The following is a 27,874-nucleotide window of genomic DNA, read 5'->3' as shown; positions in this document are numbered from 1 at the left end:
GGAGGTGCGGAGCCTTCGCCGGTAGCCCGGGAGACTTTCGGGCCGGGACGTGCGGCGGCGCGCTCGGGCTGAAGGGCGGCCGGGGGCCGGCGGGCAGCGGCCCGGTCGGGGGGGATGTGGCGGCCCGGCGCTCGGCCGCGGCAGGGAGCGCCTGGTGCCGGCGGCGGGCGGGCTGAGGCAGGCGGGCGGCCCGGCCCGGGAGCGGCGGGGCTGCCGCCGGTTCTCGTCTCCCCGGCAGGGACGGTGGTCAGCGGGCTCCTCACGGGGCTGCCCTTTTTTGGGTGGGTTTTTTTTGGGGTTTTTTTTTTTTTTTTTCTCTCGGAGCCGCGCCGCTACCTCGGCGAGGAGCGGCGGCAGGCAGGGCGGCCCCGGTGCTCGCTTGTGGCGGCGGCGCCCGGGAGAGGGGTCGGGCCGCGCCGCCCCGCCGCCCACCCGCCGCCGCCTGCGGGCTGCCCGGGCAGCCGCCGCAGCCCTGCGCGGGGCTTTGTCTTTCCCCCAGCCGCTGGCCTGAGCCGTGGCAGGCGCCTGGGGCTGCCGGCCCCCGCGGGCCGCAGAGAGGCTGCCTCGGGGCCTGCGGTAACGCTGTCGCGGGGGGGGGGTGTGTGTGTGTGTGTGTGTGTGCGGCTCAGGAGCCTCTTCCCGCCCCTGCCAGCGGGCCAGAGCAAGAAAAGGCAGCCGGCAGCGGAATCCCCAGCCGTCGCCCCCGACTGCTGCTTTCTCCGCAAGCCTTTTAACTGCCGGGGAGGGCTGGGAGGCAGCAGCAGCTCAGGTGTCTGGCTGGTCTTGTGTCGTGACAGTCAGCTCCGGGGCCGGAGCAGCCGAGGGGAAGAGGCCTTTTGGTTTGCTTCCCAGCGAAACGGGGGTCTTTTGTTTTCCCTTTGTCCCTAGGTTCGTCCGGAAGCGTCCGTCGACAAGTCAAGGGGAGCGGAACCGAAGGTCGCTCGAGATGTTACCTCGCCAGGCGTGCCTCGTGCTTGCGAGTCGGACTGCTGACTACGGAGGGATCCCTTTTGTAGCCGCCGAGGGCCCGCGAGGCTCCGTGTGCCCGCCGCTTCCGAGTGCTGCGCTGCGGCTCGGGCAACGGCCGGGGAGGAATTGTCGGTCCCTCCTGGTAACGCAGCCGGGCCTGCTAGGCGCTTAAAGCAGCGCATCCGGCCGGGCAGTATTGTTTTCCGAGGCTGTAAAGGAGCCCGAGGTATAAACCCGCTTTACGTTTCCGTACGGCGGTGCGCTTTGTCGGAGAGCTCGGCCGTCCTGACGGAGCTGGCACAGGGTTCCCGCGGGACTCCGGCTTTGCCCGTCTCGTGGAAAGGCTCCAGAGCCTGCTTGGGAAGCCGCTTGACAAGGCACGGCTTTGCCGTGATTTTTACGCCGGAATTCCGACGGTAACGCCGATGCCACGTGTTAGCCTTTCTCCAGCAGCTATGAAAAGCAGAGTGAGCCTTAAGAATCGGATTGCCTTGTAACGAAATTCGAAACAAAGCGGCGGGGTGAAGCGGCTGGAAGCGTCCTGCCAGTCTGCCGTGGGTATCGCTGCCGTGCGTGTTACCTGCCTGTCTGCCGATCGCTCCTGCCTCTTGTTGTGCCCCGGTAATTCCTCTGGGGAAGGCGTTGGGCTCTGACTGCGGCGCACCCCGACTCCCTCCTGACCCCGGCGAGACGTGATCGGTGTTTGCCTTCCTCCCCTTTCACAGGGCCTCGGCTGTTGCGTGCAGAGAAGCTGTCAGCCTTGTGAGAGAGCACGCCGCCGGCAAGCGCGTCGTGGTGCTTCGGTACCGAGCTGAGACCGCAGGCGTCCGTCTTTTGTTTGCGAAAAGGGATCGCGAGGAAAGGTGCTGACCTCGGAGGGGGAGAGGTGGCGGGGGAACAGGTAGGAGGCAGCTCTTTCAACCGGTTTTAGGCTTAACTCCTGGGTGCCTGAGCACGGTTCTGGGCTTCGGGGGGTTGGCTTTCGGCTTTTCGCCTTCAGCGCCTCCTCCGTCACCGCTGTCGGCGCGCGCTGAGCTGCGGCTCAGGGGACCGCGGCGATACAGGCCGTGTGCGTGCCAGCCGTCCTCAAGGCTAGAGCTGTATTCTGCTTGTTACCCTGATGAAAGCGTTTCTTTTTTTCTAGGGGGCGTTCCCACAAGGCAGCGGTGTGGAGCCGAAGGGGACTGCGATTGGACGGTGACGGAGCCGTTTGGACCGAGTCTTGAAGATCTCTCGGGTTTTTGTCCGAGGAAACTTCGTCTCGAGACGGTCCTATCGCTCGCTGGCAACGTGGTAGGAAACTGCTTTGTTCATCTTGACGGCGCAGTGTGTTGGGAGTGTTAAGATTCCTCGAGAGCTCAGAAGCGAGTAGGTTGTTTCTCTGAGGGAAAGGGGAATAGGCCTGTATCGTTAAAGGAAAGACTCAGAGCGGGTTTTGTTTCTCTTAAGTACAAAGCGCCCCATCTCAAGTGATTGCAAAGTCTGAAACGATGGTTCAAAAGCAGACTTGTGCTGTTTGCAAAGCGTCTGTTGCACTGCTCAAAGACAAAAGGCGCTCACCCGAGAAAGTTTTTGGAAACCGATGTCCGATAGGCACGGGGAAAGAGCTGGAGAGGTTTACGTCTCGTCTGTCGAATTCTGTTCTCTTTCGTGCCCTTCCATTTTACAATAAAAACTTTCGTGACCCCTTTTCCCGTTCAGGCACTGTTGCTAGTGTTTTTATAAGGGGGAAAAAAAAGCGTATGCCTAGTCTCTCGAGTGATTATTATTTTTTATTTTTTTTTTCTTTTTCTCTAGACTAGTCGAATCGAGAATGTTCGCTGTAAGAACTTCATCCACCGGGATGGGAAGCCAGGCAACTTCCGAACGGGCCGTGGGCAGAGTTCCCTTCTTGATGCCGTGCCTATATAATAAACTGTGCAGTCTCGTTAGCTAGACGGGCTGCAGTACCCAATTTTTTTCGCCAGGAGGCAGCACCGCTCCTCCCAGGCGGAGTAAGGGCAGCGCATGCGCAGAAGCGGCTTTGACCCTCAGGGGCGGGGCTTCCGGCCCCGTGCGTCCGGGCCGATGACGCAATCCCGCTTTGGCGCATGCGCAGAAGGGCTTTCTGGCCGAGTAAGGTCAGCGCATGCGCAGAAGCGGCTTCGACCCTCAGGGGCGGGGCTTCCGGCCCCGTGCGTCCGGGCCGATGACGCAATCCCGCTTTGGCGCATGCGCAGAAGGGCTTTCTGGCCGAGTAAGGTCAGCGCATGCGCAGAAGCGGCTTCGACCCTCAGGGGCGGGGCTTCCGGCCCCGTGCGTCCGGGCCGATGACGCAATCCCGCTTTGGCGCATGCGCAGAAGGGCTTTCTGGCCGAGTAAGGTCAGCGCATGCGCAGAAGCGGCTTCGACCCTCAGGGGCGGGGCTTCCGGCCCCGTGCGTCCGGGCCGATGACGCAATCCCGCTTTGGCGCATGCGCAGAAGCCTTGCTGGCCGACCGAGGGCGGCGCATGCGCAGAAGCGGCTTTGACCCCCCCTAGGGGCGGGGCTTCCGGCCTCGTGCGTAGGGGCAGAGGACGCAGCCGGCCCGGGAAAGGCGGGTTCACTGCCGGCCCGCGCGGCGCGCTGGAGCGGCCGTGGAGGTGCGGAGCCTTCGCCGGTAGCCCGGGAGACTTTCGGGCCGGGACGTGCGGCGGCGCGCTCGGGCTGAAGGGCGGCCGGGGGCCGGCGGGCAGCGGCCCGGTCGGGGGGGATGTGGCGGCCCGGCGCTCGGCCGCGGCAGGGAGCGCCTGGTGCCGGCGGCGGGCGGGCTGAGGCAGGCGGGCGGCCCGGCCCGGGAGCGGCGGGGCTGCCGCCGGTTCTCGTCTCCCCGGCAGGGACGGTGGTCAGCGGACTCCTCACGGGGCTGCCCTTTTTTGGGTGGGTTTTTTTTGGGGTTTTTTTTTTTTTTTTCTCTCGGAGCCGCGCCGCTACCTCGGCGAGGAGCGGCGGCAGGCAGGGCGGCCCCGGTGCTCGCTTGTGGCGGCGGCGCCCGGGAGAGGGGTCGGGCCGCGCCGCCCCGCCGCCCACCCGCCGCCGCCTGCGGGCTGCCCGGGCAGCCGCCGCAGCCCTGCGCGGGGCTTTGTCTTTCCCCCAGCCGCTGGCCTGAGCCGTGGCAGGCGCCTGGGGCTGCCGGCCCCCGCGGGCCGCAGAGAGGCTGCCTCGGGGCCTGCGGTAACGCTGTCGCGGGGGGGTGTGTGTGTGTGTGTGTGTGTGTGCGGCTCAGGAGCCTCTTCCCGCCCCTGCCAGCGGGCCAGAGCAAGAAAAGGCAGCCGGCAGCGGAATCCCCAGCCGTCGCCCCCGACTGCTGCTTTCTCCGCAAGCCTTTTAACTGCCGGGGAGGGCTGGGAGGCAGCAGCAGCTCAGGTGTCTGGCTGGTCTTGTGTCGTGACAGTCAGCTCCGGGGCCGGAGCAGCCGAGGGGAAGAGGCCTTTTGGTTTGCTTCCCAGCGAAACGGGGGTCTTTTGTTTTCCCTTTGTCCCTAGGTTCGTCCGGAAGCGTCCGTCGACAAGTCAAGGGGAGCGGAACCGAAGGTCGCTCGAGATGTTACCTCGCCAGGCGTGCCTCGTGCTTGCGAGTCGGACTGCTGACTACGGAGGGATCCCTTTTGTAGCCGCCGAGGGCCCGCGAGGCTCCGTGTGCCCGCCGCTTCCGAGTGCTGCGCTGCGGCTCGGGCAACGGCCGGGGAGGAATTGTCGGTCCCTCCTGGTAACGCAGCCGGGCCTGCTAGGCGCTTAAAGCAGCGCATCCGGCCGGGCAGTATTGTTTTCCGAGGCTGTAAAGGAGCCCGAGGTATAAACCCGCTTTACGTTTCCGTACGGCGGTGCGCTTTGTCGGAGAGCTCGGCCGTCCTGACGGAGCTGGCACAGGGTTCCCGCGGGACTCCGGCTTTGCCCGTCTCGTGGAAAGGCTCCAGAGCCTGCTTGGGAAGCCGCTTGACAAGGCACGGCTTTGCCGTGATTTTTACGCCGGAATTCCGACGGTAACGCCGATGCCACGTGTTAGCCTTTCTCCAGCAGCTCTTCAAAGCAGAGTGAGCCTTAAGAATCGGATTGCCTTGTAACGAAATTCGAAACAAAGCGGCGGGGTGAAGCGGCTGGAAGCGTCCTGCCAGTCTGCCGTGGGTATCGCTGCCGTGCGTGTTACCTGCCTGTCTGCCGATCGCTCCTGCCTCTTGTTGTGCCCCGGTAATTCCTCTGGGGAAGGCGTTGGGCTCTGACTGCGGCGCACCCCGACTCCCTCCTGACCCCGGCGAGACGTGATCGGTGTTTGCCTTCCTCCCCTTTCACAGGGCCTCGGCTGTTGCGTGCAGAGAAGCTGTCAGCCTTGTGAGGGAGCACGCCGCCGGCAAGCGCGTCGTGGTGCTTCGGTACCGAGCTGAGACCGCAGGCGTCCGTCTTTTGTTTGCGAAAAGGGATCGCGAGGAAAGGTGCTGACCTCGGAGGGGGAGAGGTGGCGGGGGAACAGGTAGGAGGCAGCTCTTTCAACCGGTTTTAGGCTTAACTCCTGGGTGCCTGAGCACGGTTCTGGGCTTCGGGGGGTTGGCTTTCGGCTTTTCGCCTTCAGCGCGTCCTCCGTCACCGCTGTCGGCGCGCGCTGAGCTGCGGCTCAGGGGACCGCGGCGATACAGGCCGTGTGCGTGCCAGCCGTCCTCAAGGCTAGAGCTGTATTCTGCTTGTTACCCTGATGAAAGCGTTTCTTTTTTTCTAGGGGGCGTTCCCACAAGGCAGCGGTGTGGAGCCGAAGGGGACTGCGATTGGACGGTGACGGAGCCGTTTGGACCGAGTCTTGAAGATCTCTCGGGTTTTTGTCCGAGGAAACTTCGTCTCGAGACGGTCCTATCGCTCGCTGGCAACGTGGTAGGAAACTGCTTTGTTCATCTTGACGGCGCAGTGTGTTGGGAGTGTTAAGATTCCTCGAGAGCTCAGAAGCGAGTAGGTTGTTTCTCTGAGGGAAAGGGGAATAGGCCTGTATCGTTAAAGGAAAGACTCAGAGCGGGTTTTGTTTCTCTTAAGTACAAAGCGCCCCATCTCAAGTGATTGCAAAGTCTGAAACGATGGTTCAAAAGCAGACTTGTGCTGTTTGCAAAGCGTCTGTTGCACTGCTCAAAGACAAAAGGCGCTCACCCGAGAAAGTTTTTGGAAACCGATGTCCGATAGGCACGGGGAAAGAGCTGGAGAGGTTTACGTCTCGTCTGTCGAATTCTGTTCTCTTTCGTGCCCTTCCATTTTACAATAAAAACTTTCGTGACCCCTTTTCCCGTTCAGGCACTGTTGCTAGTGTTTTTATAAGGGGGAAAAAAAAGCGTATGCCTAGTCTCTCGAGTGATTATTATTTTTTATTTTTTTTTTCTTTTTCTCTAGACTAGTCGAATCGAGAATGTTCGCTGTAAGAACTTCATCCACCGGGATGGGAAGCCAGGCAACTTCCGAACGGGCCGTGGGCAGAGTTCCCTTCTTGATGCCGTGCCTATATAATAAACTGTGCAGTCTCGTTAGCTAGACGGGCTGCAGTACCCAATTTTTTTCGCCAGGAGGCAGCACCGCTCCTCCCAGGCGGAGTAAGGGCAGCGCATGCGCAGAAGCGGCTTTGACCCTCAGGGGCGGGGCTTCCGGCCCCGTGCGTCCGGGCCGATGACGCAATCCCGCTTTGGCGCATGCGCAGAAGGGCTTTCTGGCCGAGTAAGGTCAGCGCATGCGCAGAAGCGGCTTCGACCCTCAGGGGCGGGGCTTCCGGCCCCGTGCGTCCGGGCCGATGACGCAATCCCGCTTTGGCGCATGCGCAGAAGGGCTTTCTGGCCGAGTAAGGTCAGCGCATGCGCAGAAGCGGCTTCGACCCTCAGGGGCGGGGCTTCCGGCCCCGTGCGTCCGGGCCGATGACGCAATCCCGCTTTGGCGCATGCGCAGAAGGGCTTTCTGGCCGAGTAAGGTCAGCGCATGCGCAGAAGCGGCTTTGACCCTCAGGGGCGGGGCTTCCGGCCCCGTGCGTCCGGGCCGATGACGCAATCCCGCTTTGGCGCATGCGCAGAAGCCTTGCTGGCCGACCGAGGGCGGCGCATGCGCAGAAGCGGCTTTGACCCCCCCTAGGGGCGGGGCTTCCGGCCTCGTGCGTAGGGGCAGAGGACGCAGCCGGCCCGGGAAAGGCGGGTTCACTGCCGGCCCGCGCGGCGCGCTGGAGCGGCCGTGGAGGTGCGGAGCCTTCGCCGGTAGCCCGGGAGACTTTCGGGCCGGGACGTGCGGCGGCGCGCTCGGGCTGAAGGGCGGCCGGGGGCCGGCGGGCAGCGGCCCGGTCGGGGGGGATGTGGCGGCCCGGCGCTCGGCCGCGGCAGGGAGCGCCTGGTGCCGGCGGCGGGCGGGCTGAGGCAGGCGGGCGGCCCGGCCCGGGAGCGGCGGGGCTGCCGCCGGTTCTCGTCTCCCCGGCAGGGACGGTGGTCAGCGGACTCCTCACGGGGCTGCCCTTTTTTGGGTGGGTTTTTTTTGGGGTTTTTTTTTTTTTTTTTCTCTCGGAGCCGCGCCGCTACCTCGGCGAGGAGCGGCGGCAGGCAGGGCGGCCCCGGTGCTCGCTTGTGGCGGCGGCGCCCGGGAGAGGGGTCGGGCCGCGCCGCCCCGCCGCCCACCCGCCGCCGCCTGCGGGCTGCCCGGGCAGCCGCCGCAGCCCTGCGCGGGGCTTTGTCTTTCCCCCAGCCGCTGGCCTGAGCCGTGGCAGGCGCCTGGGGCTGCCGGCCCCCGCGGGCCGCAGAGAGGCTGCCTCGGGGCCTGCGGTAACGCTGTCGCGGGGGGGTGTGTGTGTGTGTGTGTGTGTGTGCGGCTCAGGAGCCTCTTCCCGCCCCTGCCAGCGGGCCAGAGCAAGAAAAGGCAGCCGGCAGCGGAATCCCCAGCCGTCGCCCCCGACTGCTGCTTTCTCCGCAAGCCTTTTAACTGCCGGGGAGGGCTGGGAGGCAGCAGCAGCTCAGGTGTCTGGCTGGTCTTGTGTCGTGACAGTCAGCTCCGGGGCCGGAGCAGCCGAGGGGAAGAGGCCTTTTGGTTTGCTTCCCAGCGAAACGGGGGTCTTTTGTTTTCCCTTTGTCCCTAGGTTCGTCCGGAAGCGTCCGTCGACAAGTCAAGGGGAGCGGAACCGAAGGTCGCTCGAGATGTTACCTCGCCAGGCGTGCCTCGTGCTTGCGAGTCGGACTGCTGACTACGGAGGGATCCCTTTTGTAGCCGCCGAGGGCCCGCGAGGCTCCGTGTGCCCGCCGCTTCCGAGTGCTGCGCTGCGGCTCGGGCAACGGCCGGGGAGGAATTGTCGGTCCCTCCTGGTAACGCAGCCGGGCCTGCTAGGCGCTTCAAGCAGCGCGTCCGGCCGGGCAGTATTGTTTTCCGAGGCTGTAAAGGAGCCCGAGGTATAAACCCGCTTTACGTTTCCGTACGGCGGTGCGCTTTGTCGGAGAGCTCGGCCGTCCTGACGGAGCTGGCACAGGGTTCCCGCGGGACTCCGGCTTTGCCCGTCTCGTGGAAAGGCTCCAGAGCCTGCTTGGGAAGCCGCTTGACAAGGCACGGCTTTGCCGTGATTTTTACGCCGGAATTCCGACGGTAACGCCGATGCCACGTGTTAGCCTTTCTCCAGCAGCTATGAAAAGCAGAGTGAGCCTTAAGAATCGGATTGCCTTGTAACGAAATTCGAAACAAAGCGGCGGGGTGAAGCGGCTGGAAGCGTCCTGCCAGTCTGCCGTGGGTATCGCTGCCGTGCGTGTTACCTGCCTGTCTGCCGATCGCTCCTGCCTCTTGTTGTGCCCCGGTAATTCCTCTGGGGAAGGCGTTGGGCTCTGACTGCGGCGCACCCCGACTCCCTCCTGACCCCGGCGAGACGTGATCGGTGTTTGCCTTCCTCCCCTTTCACAGGGCCTCGGCTGTTGCGTGCAGAGAAGCTGTCAGCCTTGTGAGAGAGCACGCCGCCGGCAAGCGCGTCGTGGTGCTTCGGTACCGAGCTGAGACCGCAGGCGTCCGTCTTTTGTTTGCGAAAAGGGATCGCGAGGAAAGGTGCTGACCTCGGAGGGGGAGAGGTGGCGGGGGAACAGGTAGGAGGCAGCTCTTTCAACCGGTTTTCGGCTTAACTCCTGGGTGCCTGAGCACGGTTCTGGGCTTCGGGGGGTTGGCTTTCGGCTTTTCGCCTTCAGCACCTCCTCCGTCACCGCTGTCGGCGCGCGCTGAGCTGCGGCTCAGGGGACCGCGGCGATACAGGCCGTGTGCGTGCCAGCCGTCCTCAAGGCTAGAGCTGTATTCTGCTTGTTACCCTGATGAAAGCGTTTCTTTTTTTCTAGGGGGCGTTCCCACAAGGCAGCGGTGTGGAGCCGAAGGGGACTGCGATTGGACGGTGACGGAGCCGTTTGGACCGAGTCTTGAAGATCTCTCGGGTTTTTGTCCGAGGAAACTTCGTCTCGAGACGGTCCTATCGCTCGCTGGCAACGTGGTAGGAAACTGCTTTGTTCATCTTGACGGCGCAGTGTGTTGGGAGTGTTAAGATTCCTCGAGAGCTCAGAAGCGAGTAGGTTGTTTCTCTGAGGGAAAGGGGAATAGGCCTGTATCGTTAAAGGAAAGACTCAGAGCGGGTTTTGTTTCTCTTAAGTACAAAGCGCCCCATCTCAAGTGATTGCAAAGTCTGAAACGATGGTTCAAAAGCAGACTTGTGCTGTTTGCAAAGCGTCTGTTGCACTGCTCAAAGACAAAAGGCGCTCACCCGAGAAAGTTTTTGGAAACCGATGTCCGATAGGCACGGGGAAAGAGCTGGAGAGGTTTACGTCTCGTCTGTCGAATTCTGTTCTCTTTCGTGCCCTTCCATTTTACAATAAAAACTTTCGTGACCCCTTTTCCCGTTCAGGCACTGTTGCTAGTGTTTTTATAAGGGGGAAAAAAAAGCGTATGCCTAGTCTCTCGAGTGATTATTATTTTTTATTTTTTTTTTCTTTTTCTCTAGACTAGTCGAATCGAGAATGTTCGCTGTAAGAACTTCATCCACCGGGATGGGAAGCCAGGCAACTTCCGAACGGGCCGTGGGCAGAGTTCCCTTCTTGATGCCGTGCCTATATAATAAACTGTGCAGTCTCGTTAGCTAGACGGGCTGCAGTACCCAAATTTTTTCGCCAGGAGGCAGCACCGCTCCTCCCAGGCGGAGTAAGGGCAGCGCATGCGCAGAAGCGGCTTTGACCCTCAGGGGCGGGGCTTCCGGCCCCGTGCGTCCGGGCCGATGACGCAATCCCGCTTTGGCGCATGCGCAGAAGGGCTTTCTGGCCGAGTAAGGTCAGCGCATGCGCAGAAGCGGCTTCGACCCTCAGGGGCGGGGCTTCCGGCCCCGTGCGTCCGGGCCGATGACGCAATCCCGCTTTGGCGCATGCGCAGAAGGGCTTTCTGGCCGAGTAAGGTCAGCGCATGCGCAGAAGCGGCTTCGACCCTCAGGGGCGGGGCTTCCGGCCCCGTGCGTCCGGGCCGATGACGCAATCCCGCTTTGGCGCATGCGCAGAAGGGCTTTCTGGCCGAGTAAGGTCAGCGCATGCGCAGAAGCGGCTTCGACCCTCAGGGGCGGGGCTTCCGGCCCCGTGCGTCCGGGCCGATGACGCAATCCCGCTTTGGCGCATGCGCAGAAGCCTTGCTGGCCGACCGAGGGCGGCGCATGCGCAGAAGCGGCTTTGACCCCCCCTAGGGGCGGGGCTTCCGGCCTCGTGCGTAGGGGCAGATGACGCAGCCGGCCCGGGAAAGGCGGGTTCACTGCCGGCCCGCGCGGCGCGCTGGAGCGGCCGTGGAGGTGCGGAGCCTTCGCCGGTAGCCCGGGAGACTTTCGGGCCGGGACGTGCGGCGGCGCGCTCGGGCTGAAGGGCGGCCGGGGGCCGGCGGGCAGCGGCCCGGTCGGGGGGGATGTGGCGGCCCGGCGCTCGGCCGCGGCAGGGAGCGCCTGGTGCCGGCGGCGGGCGGGCTGAGGCAGGCGGGCGGCCCGGCCCGGGAGCGGCGGGGCTGCCGCCGGTTCTCGTCTCCCCGGCAGGGACGGTGGTCAGCGGGCTCCTCACGGGGCTGCCCTTTTTTGGGTGGGTTTTTTTTGGGGTTTTTTTTTTTTTTTTTCTCTCGGAGCCGCGCCGCTACCTCGGCGAGGAGCGGCGGCAGGCAGGGCGGCCCCGGTGCTCGCTTGTGGCGGCGGCGCCCGGGAGAGGGGTCGGGCCGCGCCGCCCCGCCGCCCACCCGCCGCCGCCTGCGGGCTGCCCGGGCAGCCGCCGCAGCCCTGCGCGGGGCTTTGTCTTTCCCCCAGCCGCTGGCCTGAGCCGTGGCAGGCGCCTGGGGCTGCCGGCCCCCGCGGGCCGCAGAGAGGCTGCCTCGGGGCCTGCGGTAACGCTGTCGCGGGGGGGTGTGTGTGTGTGTGTGTGTGTGTGCGGCTCAGGAGCCTCTTCCCGCCCCTGCCAGCGGGCCAGAGCAAGAAAAGGCAGCCGGCAGCGGAATCCCCAGCCGTCGCCCCCGACTGCTGCTTTCTCCGCAAGCCTTTTAACTGCCGGGGAGGGCTGGGAGGCAGCAGCAGCTCAGGTGTCTGGCTGGTCTTGTGTCGTGACAGTCAGCTCCGGGGCCGGAGCAGCCGAGGGGAAGAGGCCTTTTGGTTTGCTTCCCAGCGAAACGGGGGCCTTTTGTTTTCCCTTTGTCCCTAGGTTCGTCCGGAAGCGTCCGTCGACAAGTCAAGGGGAGCGGAACCGAAGGTCGCTCGAGATGTTACCTCGCCAGGCGTGCCTCGTGCTTGCGAGTCGGACTGCTGACTACGGAGGGATCCCTTTTGTAGCCGCCGAGGGCCCGCGAGGCTCCGTGTGCCCGCCGCTTCCGAGTGCTGCGCTGCGGCTCGGGCAACGGCCGGGGAGGAACTGTCGGTCCCTCGCGGTAACGCAGCCGGGCCTGCTAGGCGCTTAAAGCAGCGCGTCCGGCCGGGCAGTATTGTTTTCCGAGGCTGTAAAGGAGCCCGAGGTATAAACCCGCTTGACGTTTCCGTACGGCGGTGCGCTTTGTCGGAGGGCTCGGCCGTACTGACGGAGCTGGCACAGGGTTCCCGCGGGACTCCGGCTTTGCCCGTCTCGTGGAAAGGCTCCAGAGCCTGCTTGGGAAGCCGCTTGACAAGGCACGGCTTTGCCGTGATTTTTACGCCGGAATTCCGACGGTAACGCCGATGCCACGTGTTAGCCTTTCTCCAGCAGCTCTTCAAAGCAGAGTGAGCCTTAAGAATCGGATTGCCTTGTAACGAAATTCGAAACAAAGCGGCGGGGTGAAGCGGCTGGAAGCGTCCTGCCAGTCTGCCGTGGGTATCGCTGCCGTGCGTGTTACCTGCCTGTCTGCCGATCGCTCCTGCCTCTTGTTGTGCCCCGGTAATTCCTCTGGGGAAGGCGTTGGGCTCTGACTGCGGCGCACCCCGACTCCCTCCTGACCCCGGCGAGACGTGATCGGTGTTTGCCTTCCTCCCCTTTCACAGGGCCTCGGCTGTTGCGTGCAGAGAAGCTGTCAGCCTTGTGAGGGAGCACGCCGCCGGCAAGCGCGTCGTGGTGCTTCGGTACCGAGCTGAGACCGCAGGCGTCCGTCTTTTGTTTGCGAAAAGGGATCGCGAGGAAAGGTGCTGACCTCGGAGGGGGAGAGGTGGCGGGGGAACAGGTAGGAGGCAGCTCTTTCAACCGGTTTTAGGCTTAACTCCTGGGTGCCTGAGCACGGTTCTGGGCTTCGGGGGGTTGGCTTTCGGCTTTTCGCCTTCAGCGCGTCCTCCGTCACCGCTGTCGGCGCGCGCTGAGCTGCGGCTCAGGGGACCGCGGCGATACAGGCCGTGTGCGTGCCAGCCGTCCTCAAGGCTAGAGCTGTATTCTGCTTGTTACCCTGATGAAAGCGTTTCTTTTTTTCTAGGGGGCGTTCCCACAAGGCAGCGGTGTGGAGCCGAAGGGGACTGCGATTGGACGGTGACGGAGCCGTTTGGACCGAGTCTTGAAGATCTCTCGGGTTTTTGTCCGAGGAAACTTCGTCTCGAGACGGTCCTATCGCTCGCTGGCAACGTGGTAGGAAACTGCTTTGTTCATCTTGACGGCGCAGTGTGTTGGGAGTGTTAAGATTCCTCGAGAGCTCAGAAGCGAGTAGGTTGTTTCTCTAAGGGAAAGGGGAATAGGCCTGTATCGTTAAAGGAAAGACTCAGAGCGGGTTTTGTTTCTCTTAAGTACAAAGCGCCCCATCTCAAGTGATTGCAAAGTCTGAAACGATGGTTCAAAAGCAGACTTGTGCTGTTTGCAAAGCGTCTGTTGCACTGCTCAAAGACAAAAGGCGCTCACCCGAGAAAGTTTTTGGAAACCGATGTCCGATAGGCACGGGGAAAGAGCTGGAGAGGTTTACGTCTCGTCTGTCGAATTCTGTTCTCTTTCGTGCCCTTCCATTTTACAATAAAAACTTTCGTGACCCCTTTTCCCGTTCAGGCACTGTTGCTAGTGTTTTTATAAGGGGGAAAAAAAAGCGTAAGCCTGGTCTCTCGAGTGATTTTTTTTTTTTTTTTTTTTCTTTTTCTCTAGACTAGTCGAATCGAGAATGTTCGCTGTAAGAACTTCATCCACCGGGATGGGAAGCCAGGCAACTTCCGAACGGGCCGTGGGCAGAGTTCCCTTCTTGATGCCGTGCCTATATAATAAACTGTGCAGTCTCGTTAGCTAGACGGGCTGCAGTACCCAAATTTTTTCGCCAGGAGGCAGCACCGCTCCTCCCAGGCGGAGTAAGGGCAGCGCATGCGCAGAAGCGGCTTTGACCCTCAGGGGCGGGGCTTCCGGCCCCGTGCGTCCGGGCCGATGACGCAATCCCGCTTTGGCGCATGCGCAGAAGGGCTTTCTGGCCGAGTAAGGTCAGCGCATGCGCAGAAGCGGCTTCGACCCTCAGGGGCGGGGCTTCCGGCCCCGTGCGTCCGGGCCGATGACGCAATCCCGCTTTGGCGCATGCGCAGAAGGGCTTTCTGGCCGAGTAAGGTCAGCGCATGCGCAGAAGCGGCTTCGACCCTCAGGGGCGGGGCTTCCGGCCCCGTGCGTCCGGGCCGATGACGCAATCCCGCTTTGGCGCATGCGCAGAAGGGCTTTCTGGCCGAGTAAGGTCAGCGCATGCGCAGAAGCGGCTTCGACCCTCAGGGGCGGGGCTTCCGGCCCCGTGCGTCCGGGCCGATGACGCAATCCCGCTTTGGCGCATGCGCAGAAGCCTTGCTGGCCGACCGAGGGCGGCGCATGCGCAGAAGCGGCTTTGACCCCCCCTAGGGGCGGGGCTTCCGGCCTCGTGCGTAGGGGCAGATGACGCAGCCGGCCCGGGAAAGGCGGGTTCACTGCCGGCCCGCGCGGCGCGCTGGAGCGGCCGTGGAGGTGCGGAGCCTTCGCCGGTAGCCCGGGAGACTTTCGGGCCGGGACGTGCGGCGGCGCGCTCGGGCTGAAGGGCGGCCGGGGGCCGGCGGGCAGCGGCCCGGTCGGGGGGGATGTGGCGGCCCGGCGCTCGGCCGCGGCAGGGAGCGCCTGGTGCCGGCGGCGGGCGGGCTGAGGCAGGCGGGCGGCCCGGCCCGGGAGCGGCGGGGCTGCCGCCGGTTCTCGTCTCCCCGGCAGGGACGGTGGTCAGCGGGCTCCTCACGGGGCTGCCCTTTTTTGGGTGGGTTTTTTTTGGGGTTTTTTTTTTTTTTTTCTCTCGGAGCCGCGCCGCTACCTCGGCGAGGAGCGGCGGCAGGCAGGGCGGCCCCGGTGCTCGCTTGTGGCGGCGGCGCCCGGGAGAGGGGTCGGGCCGCGCCGCCCCGCCGCCCACCCGCCGCCGCCTGCGGGCTGCCCGGGCAGCCGCCGCAGCCCTGCGCGGGGCTTTGTCTTTCCCCCAGCCGCTGGCCTGAGCCGTGGCAGGCGCCTGGGGCTGCCGGCCCCCGCGGGCCGCAGAGAGGCTGCCTCGGGGCCTGCGGTAACGCTGTCGCGGGGGGGTGTGTGTGTGTGTGTGTGTGTGTGCGGCTCAGGAGCCTCTTCCCGCCCCTGCCAGCGGGCCAGAGCAAGAAAAGGCAGCCGGCAGCGGAATCCCCAGCCGTCGCCCCCGACTGCTGCTTTCTCCGCAAGCCTTTTAACTGCCGGGGAGGGCTGGGAGGCAGCAGCAGCTCAGGTGTCTGGCTGGTCTTGTGTCGTGACAGTCAGCTCCGGGGCCGGAGCAGCCGAGGGGAAGAGGCCTTTTGGTTTGCTTCCCAGCGAAACGGGGGTCTTTTGTTTTCCCTTTGTCCCTAGGTTCGTCCGGAAGCGTCCGTCGACAAGTCAAGGGGAGCGGAACCGAAGGTCGCTCGAGATGTTACCTCGCCAGGCGTGCCTCGTGCTTGCGAGTCGGACTGCTGACTACGGAGGGATCCCTTTTGTAGCCGCCGAGGGCCCGCGAGGCTCCGTGTGCCCGCCGCTTCCGAGTGCTGCGCTGCGGCTCGGGCAACGGCCGGGGAGGAATTGTCGGTCCCTCCTGGTAACGCAGCCGGGCCTGCTAGGCGCTTCAAGCAGCGCGTCCGGCCGGGCAGTATTGTTTTCCGAGGCTGTAAAGGAGCCCGAGGTATAAACCCGCTTTACGTTTCCGTACGGCGGTGCGCTTTGTCGGAGAGCTCGGCCGTCCTGACGGAGCTGGCACAGGGTTCCCGCGGGACTCCGGCTTTGCCCGTCTCGTGGAAAGGCTCCAGAGCCTGCTTGGGAAGCCGCTTGACAAGGCACGGCTTTGCCGTGATTTTTACGCCGGAATTCCGACGGTAACGCCGATGCCACGTGTTAGCCTTTCTCCAGCAGCTATGAAAAGCAGAGTGAGCCTTAAGAATCGGATTGCCTTGTAACGAAATTCGAAACAAAGCGGCGGGGTGAAGCGGCTGGAAGCGTCCTGCCAGTCTGCCGTGGGTATCGCTGCCGTGCGTGTTACCTGCCTGTCTGCCGATCGCTCCTGCCTCTTGTTGTGCCCCGGTAATTCCTCTGGGGAAGGCGTTGGGCTCTGACTGCGGCGCACCCCGACTCCCTCCTGACCCCGGCGAGACGTGATCGGTGTTTGCCTTCCTCCCCTTTCACAGGGCCTCGGCTGTTGCGTGCAGAGAAGCTGTCAGCCTTGTGAGGGAGCACGCCGCCGGCAAGCGCGTCGTGGTGCTTCGGTACCGAGCTGAGACCGCAGGCGTCCGTCTTTTGTTTGCGAAAAGGGATCGCGAGGAAAGGTGCTGACCTCGGAGGGGGAGAGGTGGCGGGGGAACAGGTAGGAGGCAGCTCTTTCAACCGGTTTTCGGCTTAACTCCTGGGTGCCTGAGCACGGTTCTGGGCTTCGGGGGGTTGGCTTTCGGCTTTTCGCCTTCAGCGCCTCCTCCGTCACCGCTGTCGGCGCGCGCTGAGCTGCGGCTCAGGGGACCGCGGCGATACAGGCCGTGTGCGTGCCAGCCGTCCTCAAGGCTAGAGCTGTATTCTGCTTGTTACCCTGATGAAAGCGTTTCTTTTTTTCTAGGGGGCGTTCCCACAAGGCAGCGGTGTGGAGCCGAAGGGGACTGCGATTGGACGGTGACGGAGCCGTTTGGACCGAGTCTTGAAGATCTCTCGGGTTTTTGTCCGAGGAAACTTCGTCTCGAGACGGTCCTATCGCTCGCTGGCAACGTGGTAGGAAACTGCTTTGTTCATCTTGACGGCGCAGTGTGTTGGGAGTGTTAAGGTTCCTCGAGAGCTCAGAAGCGAGTAGGTTGTTTCTCTGAGGGAAAGGGGAATAGGCCTGTATCGTTAAAGGGAAGACTCAGAGCGGGTTTTGCTTCTCTTAAGTACAAAGCGCCCCATCTCAAGTGATTGCAAAGTCTGAAACGATGGTTCAAAAGCAGACTTGTGCTGTTTGCAAAGCGTCTGTTGCACTGCTCAAAGACAAAAGGCGCTCACCCGAGAAAGTTTTTGGAAACCGATGTCCGATAGGCACGGGGAAAGAGCTGGAGAGGTTTACGTCTCGTCTGTCGAATTCTGTTCTCTTTCGTGCCCTTCCATTTTACAATAAAAACTTTCGTGACCCCTTTTCCCGTTCAGGCACTGTTGCTAGTGTTTTTATAAGGGGGAAAAAAAAGCGTATGCCTAGTCTCTCGAGTGATTATTATTTTTTATTTTTTTTTTCTTTTTCTCTAGACTAGTCGAATCGAGAATGTTCGCTGTAAGAACTTCATCCACCGGGATGGGAAGCCAGGCAACTTCCGAACGGGCCGTGGGCAGAGTTCCCTTCTTGATGCCGTGCCTATATAATAAACTGTGCAGTCTCGTTAGCTAGACGGGCTGCAGTACCCAATTTTTTTCGCCAGGAGGCAGCACCGCTCCTCCCAGGCGGAGTAAGGGCAGCGCATGCGCAGAAGCGGCTTTGACCCTCAGGGGCGGGGCTTCCGGCCCCGTGCGTCCGGGCCGATGACGCAATCCCGCTTTGGCGCATGCGCAGAAGGGCTTTCTGGCCGAGTAAGGTCAGCGCATGCGCAGAAGCGGCTTCGACCCTCAGGGGCGGGGCTTCCGGCCCCGTGCGTCCGGGCCGATGACGCAATCCCGCTTTGGCGCATGCGCAGAAGGGCTTTCTGGCCGAGTAAGGTCAGCGCATGCGCAGAAGCGGCTTCGACCCTCAGGGGCGGGGCTTCCGGCCCCGTGCGTCCGGGCCGATGACGCAATCCCGCTTTGGCGCATGCGCAGAAGGGCTTTCTGGCCGAGTAAGGTCAGCGCATGCGCAGAAGCGGCTTCGACCCTCAGGGGCGGGGCTTCCGGCCCCGTGCGTCCGGGCCGATGACGCAATCCCGCTTTGGCGCATGCGCAGAAGGGCTTTCTGGCCGAGTAAGGTCAGCGCATGCGCAGAAGCGGCTTCGACCCTCAGGGGCGGGGCTTCCGGCCCCGTGCGTCCGGGCCGATGACGCAATCCCGCTTTGGCGCATGCGCAGAAGCCTTGCTGGCCGACCGAGGGCGGCGCATGCGCAGAAGCGGCTTTGACCCCCCCTAGGGGCGGGGCTTCCGGTTTCGTGCGTAGGGGCAGATGACGCAGCCGGCCCGGGAAAGGCGGGTTCACTGCCGGCCCGCGCGGCGCGCTGGAGCGGCCGTGGAGGTGCGGAGCCTTCGCCGGTAGCCCGGGAGACTTTCGGGCCGGGACGTGCGGCGGCGCGCTCGGGCTGAAGGGCGGCCGGGGGCCGGCGGGCAGCGGCCCGGTCGGGGGGGATGTGGCGGCCCGGCGCTCGGCCGCGGCAGGGAGCGCCTGGTGCCGGCGGCGGGCGGGCTGAGGCAGGCGGGCGGCCCGGCCCGGGAGCGGCGGGGCTGCCGCCGGTTCTCGTCTCCCCGGCAGGGACGGTGGTCAGCGGGCTCCTCACGGGGCTGCCCTTTTTTGGGTGGGTTTTTTTTGGGGTTTTTTTTTTTTTTTTTCTCTCGGAGCCGCGCCGCTACCTCGGCGAGGAGCGGCGGCAGGCAGGGCGGCCCCGGTGCTCGCTTGTGGCGGCGGCGCCCGGGAGAGGGGTCGGGCCGCGCCGCCCCGCCGCCCACCCGCCGCCGCCTGCGGGCTGCCCGGGCAGCCGCCGCAGCCCTGCGCGGGGCTTTGTCTTTCCCCCAGCCGCTGGCCTGAGCCGTGGCAGGCGCCTGGGGCTGCCGGCCCCCGCGGGCCGCAGAGAGGCTGCCTCGGGGCCTGCGGTAACGCTGTCGCGGGGGGGTGTGTGTGTGTGTGTGTGTGTGTGTGCGGCTCAGGAGCCTCTTCCCGCCCCTGCCAGCGGGCCAGAGCAAGAAAAGGCAGCCGGCAGCGGAATCCCCAGCCGTCGCCCCCGACTGCTGCTTTCTCCGCAAGCCTTTTAACTGCCGGGGAGGGCTGGGAGGCAGCAGCAGCTCAGGTGTCTGGCTGGTCTTGTGTCGTGACAGTCAGCTCCGGGGCCGGAGCAGCCGAGGGGAAGAGGCCTTTTGGTTTGCTTCCCAGCGAAACGGGGGTCTTTTGTTTTCCCTTTGTCCCTAGGTTCGTCCGGAAGCGTCCGTCGACAAGTCAAGGGGAGCGGAACCGAAGGTCGCTCGAGATGTTACCTCGCCAGGCGTGCCTCGTGCTTGCGAGTCGGACTGCTGACTACGGAGGGATCCCTTTTGTAGCCGCCGAGGGCCCGCGAGGCTCCGTGTGCCCGCCGCTTCCGAGTGCTGCGCTGCGGCTCGGGCAACGGCCGGGGAGGAATTGTCGGTCCCTCCTGGTAACGCAGCCGGGCCTGCTAGGCGCTTAAAGCAGCGCATCCGGCCGGGCAGTATTGTTTTCCGAGGCTGTAAAGGAGCCCGAGGTATAAACCCGCTTTACGTTTCCGTACGGCGGTGCGCTTTGTCGGAGAGCTCGGCCGTCCTGACGGAGCTGGCACAGGGTTCCCGCGGGACTCCGGCTTTGCCCGTCTCGTGGAAAGGCTCCAGAGCCTGCTTGGGAAGCCGCTTGACAAGGCACGGCTTTGCCGTGATTTTTACGCCGGAATTCCGACGGTAACGCCGATGCCACGTGTTAGCCTTTCTCCAGCAGCTATGAAAAGCAGAGTGAGCCTTAAGAATCGGATTGCCTTGTAACGAAATTCGAAACAAAGCGGCGGGGTGAAGCGGCTGGAAGCGTCCTGCCAGTCTGCCGTGGGTATCGCTGCCGTGCGTGTTACCTGCCTGTCTGCCGATCGCTCCTGCCTCTTGTTGTGCCCCGGTAATTCCTCTGGGGAAGGCGTTGGGCTCTGACTGCGGCGCACCCCGACTCCCTCCTGACCCCGGCGAGACGTGATCGGTGTTTGCCTTCCTCCCCTTTCACAGGGCCTCGGCTGTTGCGTGCAGAGAAGCTGTCAGCCTTGTGAGAGAGCACGCCGCCGGCAAGCGCGTCGTGGTGCTTCGGTACCGAGCTGAGACCGCAGGCGTCCGTCTTTTGTTTGCGAAAAGGGATCGCGAGGAAAGGTGCTGACCTCGGAGGGGGAGAGGTGGCGGGGGAACAGGTAGGAGGCAGCTCTTTCAACCGGTTTTAGGCTTAACTCCTGGGTGCCTGAGCACGGTTCTGGGCTTCGGGGGGTTGGCTTTCGGCTTTTCGCCTTCAGCGCCTCCTCCGTCACCGCTGTCGGCGCGCGCTGAGCTGCGGCTCAGGGGACCGCGGCGATACAGGCCGTGTGCGTGCCAGCCGTCCTCAAGGCTAGAGCTGTATTCTGCTTGTTACCCTGATGAAAGCGTTTCTTTTTTTCTAGGGGGCGTTCCCACAAGGCAGCGGTGTGGAGCCGAAGGGGACTGCGATTGGACGGTGACGGAGCCGTTTGGACCGAGTCTTGAAGATCTCTCGGGTTTTTGTCCGAGGAAACTTCGTCTCGAGACGGTCCTATCGCTCGCTGGCAACGTGGTAGGAAACTGCTTTGTTCATCTTGACGGCGCAGTGTGTTGGGAGTGTTAAGATTCCTCGAGAGCTCAGAAGCGAGTAGGTTGTTTCTCTGAGGGAAAGGGGAATAGGCCTGTATCGTTAAAGGAAAGACTCAGAGCGGGTTTTGTTTCTCTTAAGTACAAAGCGCCCCATCTCAAGTGATTGCAAAGTCTGAAACGATGGTTCAAAAGCAGACTTGTGCTGTTTGCAAAGCGTCTGTTGCACTGCTCAAAGACAAAAGGCGCTCACCCGAGAAAGTTTTTGGAAACCGATGTCCGATAGGCACGGGGAAAGAGCTGGAGAGGTTTACGTCTCGTCTGTCGAATTCTGTTCTCTTTCGTGCCCTTCCATTTTACAATAAAAACTTTCGTGACCCCTTTTCCCGTTCAGGCACTGTTGCTAGTGTTTTTATAAGGGGGAAAAAAAAGCGTATGCCTAGTCTCTCGAGTGATTATTATTTTTTATTTTTTTTTTCTTTTTCTCTAGACTAGTCGAATCGAGAATGTTCGCTGTAAGAACTTCATCCACCGGGATGGGAAGCCAGGCAACTTCCGAACGGGCCGTGGGCAGAGTTCCCTTCTTGATGCCGTGCCTATATAATAAACTGTGCAGTCTCGTTAGCTAGACGGGCTGCAGTACCCAAATTTTTTCGCCAGGAGGCAGCACCGCTCCTCCCAGGCGGAGTAAGGGCAGCGCATGCGCAGAAGCGGCTTTGACCCTCAGGGGCGGGGCTTCCGGCCCCGTGCGTCCGGGCCGATGACGCAATCCCGCTTTGGCGCATGCGCAGAAGGGCTTTCTGGCCGAGTAAGGTCAGCGCATGCGCAGAAGCGGCTTCGACCCTCAGGGGCGGGGCTTCCGGCCCCGTGCGTCCGGGCCGATGACGCAATCCCGCTTTGGCGCATGCGCAGAAGGGCTTTCTGGCCGAGTAAGGTCAGCGCATGCGCAGAAGCGGCTTCGACCCTCAGGGGCGGGGCTTCCGGCCCCGTGCGTCCGGGCCGATGACGCAATCCCGCTTTGGCGCATGCGCAGAAGGGCTTTCTGGCCGAGTAAGGTCAGCGCATGCGCAGAAGCGGCTTCGACCCTCAGGGGCGGGGCTTCCGGCCCCGTGCGTCCGGGCCGATGACGCAATCCCGCTTTGGCGCATGCGCAGAAGCCTTGCTGGCCGACCGAGGGCGGCGCATGCGCAGAAGCGGCTTTGACCCCCCCTAGGGGCGGGGCTTCCGGCCTCGTGCGTAGGGGCAGAGGACGCATCCGGCCCGGGAAAGGCGGGTTCACTGCCGGCCCGCGCGGCGCGCTGGAGCGGCCGTGGAGGTGCGGAGCCTTCGCCGGTAGCCCGGGAGACTTTCGGGCCGGGACGTGCGGCGGCGCGCTCGGGCTGAAGGGCGGCCGGGGGCCGGCGGGCAGCGGCCCGGTCGGGGGGGATGTGGCGGCCCGGCGCTCGGCCGCGGCAGGGAGCGCCTGGTGCCGGCGGCGGGCGGGCTGAGGCAGGCGGGCGGCCCGGCCCGGGAGCGGCGGGGCTGCCGCCGGTTCTCGTCTCCCCGGCAGGGACGGTGGTCAGCGGGCTCCTCACGGGGCTGCCCTTTTTTGGGTGGGTTTTTTTTGGGGTTTTTTTTTTTTTTTTCTCTCGGAGCCGCGCCGCTACCTCGGCGAGGAGCGGCGGCAGGCAGGGCGGCCCCGGTGCTCGCTTGTGGCGGCGGCGCCCGGGAGAGGGGTCGGGCCGCGCCGCCCCGCCGCCCACCCGCCGCCGCCTGCGGGCTGCCCGGGCAGCCGCCGCAGCCCTGCGCGGGGCTTTGTCTTTCCCCCAGCCGCTGGCCTGAGCCGTGGCAGGCGCCTGGGGCTGCCGGCCCCCGCGGGCCGCAGAGAGGCTGCCTCGGGGCCTGCGGTAACGCTGTCGCGGGGGGGTGTGTGTGTGTGTGTGTGTGTGTGCGGCTCAGGAGCCTCTTCCCGCCCCTGCCAGCGGGCCAGAGCAAGAAAAGGCAGCCGGCAGCGGAATCCCCAGCCGTCGCCCCCGACTGCTGCTTTCTCCGCAAGCCTTTTAACTGCCGGGGAGGGCTGGGAGGCAGCAGCAGCTCAGGTGTCTGGCTGGTCTTGTGTCGTGACAGTCAGCTCCGGGGCCGGAGCAGCCGAGGGGAAGAGGCCTTTTGGTTTGCTTCCCAGCGAAACGGGGGTCTTTTGTTTTCCCTTTGTCCCTAGGTTCGTCCGGAAGCGTCCGTCGACAAGTCAAGGGGAGCGGAACCGAAGGTCGCTCGAGATGTTACCTCGCCAGGCGTGCCTCGTGCTTGCGAGTCGGACTGCTGACTACGGAGGGATCCCTTTTGTAGCCGCCGAGGGCCCGCGAGGCTCCGTGTGCCCGCCGCTTCCGAGTGCTGCGCTGCGGCTCGGGCAACGGCCGGGGAGGAATTGTCGGTCCCTCCTGGTAACGCAGCCGGGCCTGCTAGGCGCTTAAAGCAGCGCATCCGGCCGGGCAGTATTGTTTTCCGAGGCTGTAAAGGAGCCCGAGGTATAAACCCGCTTTACGTTTCCGTACGGCGGTGCGCTTTGTCGGAGAGCTCGGCCGTCCTGACGGAGCTGGCACAGGGTTCCCGCGGGACTCCGGCTTTGCCCGTCTCGTGGAAAGGCTCCAGAGCCTGCTTGGGAAGCCGCTTGACAAGGCACGGCTTTGCCGTGATTTTTACGCCGGAATTCCGACGGTAACGCCGATGCCACGTGTTAGCCTTTCTCCAGCAGCTATGAAAAGCAGAGTGAGCCTTAAGAATCGGATTGCCTTGTAACGAAATTCGAAACAAAGCGGCGGGGTGAAGCGGCTGGAAGCGTCCTGCCAGTCTGCCGTGGGTATCGCTGCCGTGCGTGTTACCTGCCTGTCTGCCGATCGCTCCTGCCTCTTGTTGTGCCCCGGTAATTCCTCTGGGGAAGGCGTTGGGCTCTGACTGCGGCGCACCCCGACTCCCTCCTGACCCCGGCGAGACGTGATCGGTGTTTGCCTTCCTCCCCTTTCACAGGGCCTCGGCTGTTGCGTGCAGAGAAGCTGTCAGCCTTGTGAGAGAGCACGCCGCCGGCAAGCGCGTCGTGGTGCTTCGGTACCGAGCTGAGACCGCAGGCGTCCGTCTTTTGTTTGCGAAAAGGGATCGCGAGGAAAGGTGCTGACCTCGGAGGGGGAGAGGTGGCGGGGGAACAGGTAGGAGGCAGCTCTTTCAACCGGTTTTAGGCTTAACTCCTGGGTGCCTGAGCACGGTTCTGGGCTTCGGGGGGTTGGCTTTCGGCTTTTCGCCTTCAGCGCCTCCTCCGTCACCGCTGTCGGCGCGCGCTGAGCTGCGGCTCAGGGGACCGCGGCGATACAGGCCGTGTGCGTGCCAGCCGTCCTCAAGGCTAGAGCTGTATTCTGCTTGTTACCCTGATGAAAGCGTTTCTTTTTTTCTAGGGGGCGTTCCCACAAGGCAGCGGTGTGGAGCCGAAGGGGACTGCGATTGGACGGTGACGGAGCCGTTTGGACCGAGTCTTGAAGATCTCTCGGGTTTTTGTCCGAGGAAACTTCGTCTCGAGACGGTCCTATCGCTCGCTGGCAACGTGGTAGGAAACTGCTTTGTTCATCTTGACGGCGCAGTGTGTTGGGAGTGTTAAGATTCCTCGAGAGCTCAGAAGCGAGTAGGTTGTTTCTCTGAGGGAAAGGGGAATAGGCCTGTATCGTTAAAGGAAAGACTCAGAGCGGGTTTTGTTTCTCTTAAGTACAAAGCGCCCCATCTCAAGTGATTGCAAAGTCTGAAACGATGGTTCAAAAGCAGACTTGTGCTGTTTGCAAAGCGTCTGTTGCACTGCTCAAAGACAAAAGGCGCTCACCCGAGAAAGTTTTTGGAAACCGATGTCCGATAGGCACGGGGAAAGAGCTGGAGAGGTTTACGTCTCGTCTGTCGAATTCTGTTCTCTTTCGTGCCCTTCCATTTTACAATAAAAACTTTCGTGACCCCTTTTCCCGTTCAGGCACTGTTGCTAGTGTTTTTATAAGGGGGAAAAAAAAGCGTATGCCTAGTCTCTCGAGTGATTATTATTTTTTATTTTTTTTTTCTTTTTCTCTAGACTAGTCGAATCGAGAATGTTCGCTGTAAGAACTTCATCCACCGGGATGGGAAGCCAGGCAACTTCCGAACGGGCCGTGGGCAGAGTTCCCTTCTTGATGCCGTGCCTATATAATAAACTGTGCAGTCTCGTTAGCTAGACGGGCTGCAGTACCCAATTTTTTTCGCCAGGAGGCAGCACCGCTCCTCCCAGGCGGAGTAAGGGCAGCGCATGCGCAGAAGCGGCTTTGACCCTCAGGGGCGGGGCTTCCGGCCCCGTGCGTCCGGGCCGATGACGCAATCCCGCTTTGGCGCATGCGCAGAAGGGCTTTCTGGCCGAGTAAGGTCAGCGCATGCGCAGAAGCGGCTTCGACCCTCAGGGGCGGGGCTTCCGGCCCCGTGCGTCCGGGCCGATGACGCAATCCCGCTTTGGCGCATGCGCAGAAGGGCTTTCTGGCCGAGTAAGGTCAGCGCATGCGCAGAAGCGGCTTCGACCCTCAGGGGCGGGGCTTCCGGCCCCGTGCGTCCGGGCCGATGACGCAATCCCGCTTTGGCGCATGCGCAGAAGGGCTTTCTGGCCGAGTAAGGTCAGCGCATGCGCAGAAGCGGCTTCGACCCTCAGGGGCGGGGCTTCCGGCCCCGTGCGTCCGGGCCGATGACGCAATCCCGCTTTGGCGCATGCGCAGAAGCCTTGCTGGCCGACCGAGGGCGGCGCATGCGCAGAAGCGGCTTTGACCCCCCCTAGGGGCGGGGCTTCCGGTTTCGTGCGTAGGGGCAGAGGACGCAGCCGGCCCGGGAAAGGCGGGTTCACTGCCGGCCCGCGCGGCGCGCTGGAGCGGCCGTGGAGGTGCGGAGCCTTCGCCGGTAGCCCGGGAGACTTTCGGGCCGGGACGTGCGGCGGCGCGCTCGGGCTGAAGGGCGGCCGGGGGCCGGCGGGCAGCGGCCCGGTCGGGGGGGATGTGGCGGCCCGGCGCTCGGCCGCGGCAGGGAGCGCCTGGTGCCGGCGGCGGGCGGGCTGAGGCAGGCGGGCGGCCCGGCCCGGGAGCGGCGGGGCTGCCGCCGGTTCTCGTCTCCCCGGCAGGGACGGTGGTCAGCGGGCTCCTCACGGGGCTGCCCTTTTTTGGGTGGGTTTTTTTTGGGTTTTTTTTTTTTTTTTTCTCTCGGAGCCGCGCCGCTACCTCGGCGAGGAGCGGCGGCAGGCAGGGCGGCCCCGGTGCTCGCTTGTGGCGGCGGCGCCCGGGAGAGGGGTCGGGCCGCGCCGCCCCGCCGCCCACCCGCCGCCGCCTGCGGGCTGCCCGGGCAGCCGCCGCAGCCCTGCGCGGGGCTTTGTCTTTCCCCCAGCCGCTGGCCTGAGCCGTGGCAGGCGCCTGGGGCTGCCGGCCCCCGCGGGCCGCAGAGAGGCTGCCTCGGGGCCTGCGGTAACGCTGTCGCGGGGGGGTGTGTGTGTGTGTGTGTGTGTGTGCGGCTCAGGAGCCTCTTCCCGCCCCTGCCAGCGGGCCAGAGCAAGAAAAGGCAGCCGGCAGCGGAATCCCCAGCCGTCGCCCCCGACTGCTGCTTTCTCCGCAAGCCTTTTAACTGCCGGGGAGGGCTGGGAGGCAGCAGCAGCTCAGGTGTCTGGCTGGTCTTGTGTCGTGACAGTCAGCTCCGGGGCCGGAGCAGCCGAGGGGAAGAGGCCTTTTGGTTTGCTTCCCAGCGAAACGGGGGTCTTTTGTTTTCCCTTTGTCCCTAGGTTCGTCCGGAAGCGTCCGTCGACAAGTCAAGGGGAGCGGAACCGAAGGTCGCTCGAGATGTTACCTCGCCACGCGTGCCTCGTGCTTGCGAGTCGGACTGCTGACTACGGAGGGATCCCTTTTGTAGCCGCCGAGGGCCCGCGAGGCTCTGTGTGCCCGCCGCTTCCGAGTGCTGCGCTGCGGCTCGGGCAACGGCCGGGGAGGAATTGTCGGTCCCTCCTGGTAACGCAGCCGGGCCTGCTAGGCGCTTAAAGCAGCGCGTCCGGCCGGGCAGTATTGTTTTCCGAGGCTGTAAAGGAGCCCGAGGTATAAACCCGCTTTACGTTTCCGTACGGCGGTGCGCTTTGTCGGAGAGCTCGGCCGTCCTGACGGAGCTGGCACAGGGTTCCCGCGGGACTCCGGCTTTGCCCGTCTCGTGGAAAGGCTCCAGAGCCTGCTTGGGAAGCCGCTTGACAAGGCACGGCTTTGCCGTGATTTTTACGCCGGAATTCCGACGGTAACGCCGATGCCACGTGTTAGCCTTTCTCCAGCAGCTCTTCAAAGCAGAGTGAGCCTTAAGAATCGGATTGCCTTGTAACGAAATTCGAAACAAAGCGGCGGGGTGAAGCGGCTGGAAGCGTCCTGCCAGTCTGCCGTGGGTATCGCTGCCGTGCGTGTTACCTGCCTGTCTGCCGATCGCTCCTGCCTCTTGTTGTGCCCCGGTAATTCCTCTGGGGAAGGCGCTGGGCTCTGACTGTGGCGCGGCGCACCCCGTCTCCCTCCTGACCCCGGCGAGACGTGATCGGTGTTTGCCTTCCTCCCCTTTCACAGGGCCTCGGCTGTTGCGTGCAGAGAAGCTGTCAGCCTTGTGAGAGAGCACGCCGCCGGCAAGCGCGTCGTGGTGCTTCGGTACCGAGCTGAGACCGCAGGCGTCCGTCTTTTGTTTGCGAAAAGGGATCGCGAGGAAAGGTGCTGACCTCGGCGAGGAGCGGCGGCGGGGCGGCCCCGGTGCTCGCTTGTGGCGGCGGCGGCGCCCGGGAGAGGGGTCGGCCCGCGCCGCCCCGCCGCCCACCCGCCGCCGCCTCCGGGCTGCCCGGGCAGCCGCCGCAGCCCTGCGCGGGGCTTTGTCTTTCCCCCAGCCGCTGGCCTGAGCCGTGGCAGCCGGCTGGGGCTGCCGGCCCCCGCGGGCCGCAGAGAGGCTGCCTCGGGGCCTGCGGTAACGCTGTCCCGGGGGGGGGGGGGGGTTGGGGGGGGGGTGGGGGTGGGGGGGGGGTGTGTGGCTCAGGAGCCTCTTCCCGCCCCTGCGAGCGGGCCAGAGCAAGAAAAGGCAGCCGGCAGCGGAATCCCCAGCCGTCGCCCCCGACTGCTGCTTTCTCCGCAAGCCTTTTAACTGCCGGGGAGGGCTGGGAGGCAGCAGCAGCTCAGGTGTCTGGCTGGTCTTGTGTCGTGACAGTCAGCTCCGGGGCCGGAGCAGCCGAGGGGAAGAGGCCTTTTGGTTTGCTTCCCCGCGAAACCGGGGCCTTTTGTTTTCCCTTTGTCCCTAGGTTCGTCCGGAAGCGTCCGTCGACAAGTCAAGGGGAGCGGAACCGAAGGTCGCTCGAGATGTTACCTCGCCAGGCGTGCCTCGTGCTTGCGAGTCGGACTGCTGACTACGGAGGGATCCCTTTTGTAGCCGCCGAGGGCCCGCGAGGCTCCGTGTGCCCGCCGCTTCCGAGTGCTGCGCTGCGGCTCGGGCAACGGCCGGGGAGGAACTGTCGGTCCCTGGTGGTAACGCAGCCGGGCCTGCTA

This window comes from Falco peregrinus, chromosome 18 (genome assembly GCF_023634155.1).
Source record: "Falco peregrinus isolate bFalPer1 chromosome 18, bFalPer1.pri, whole genome shotgun sequence".
NCBI classification, from domain to species: Eukaryota; Metazoa; Chordata; class Aves; order Falconiformes; family Falconidae; genus Falco; species Falco peregrinus.
This window is presented reverse-complemented; position numbering follows the sequence as displayed.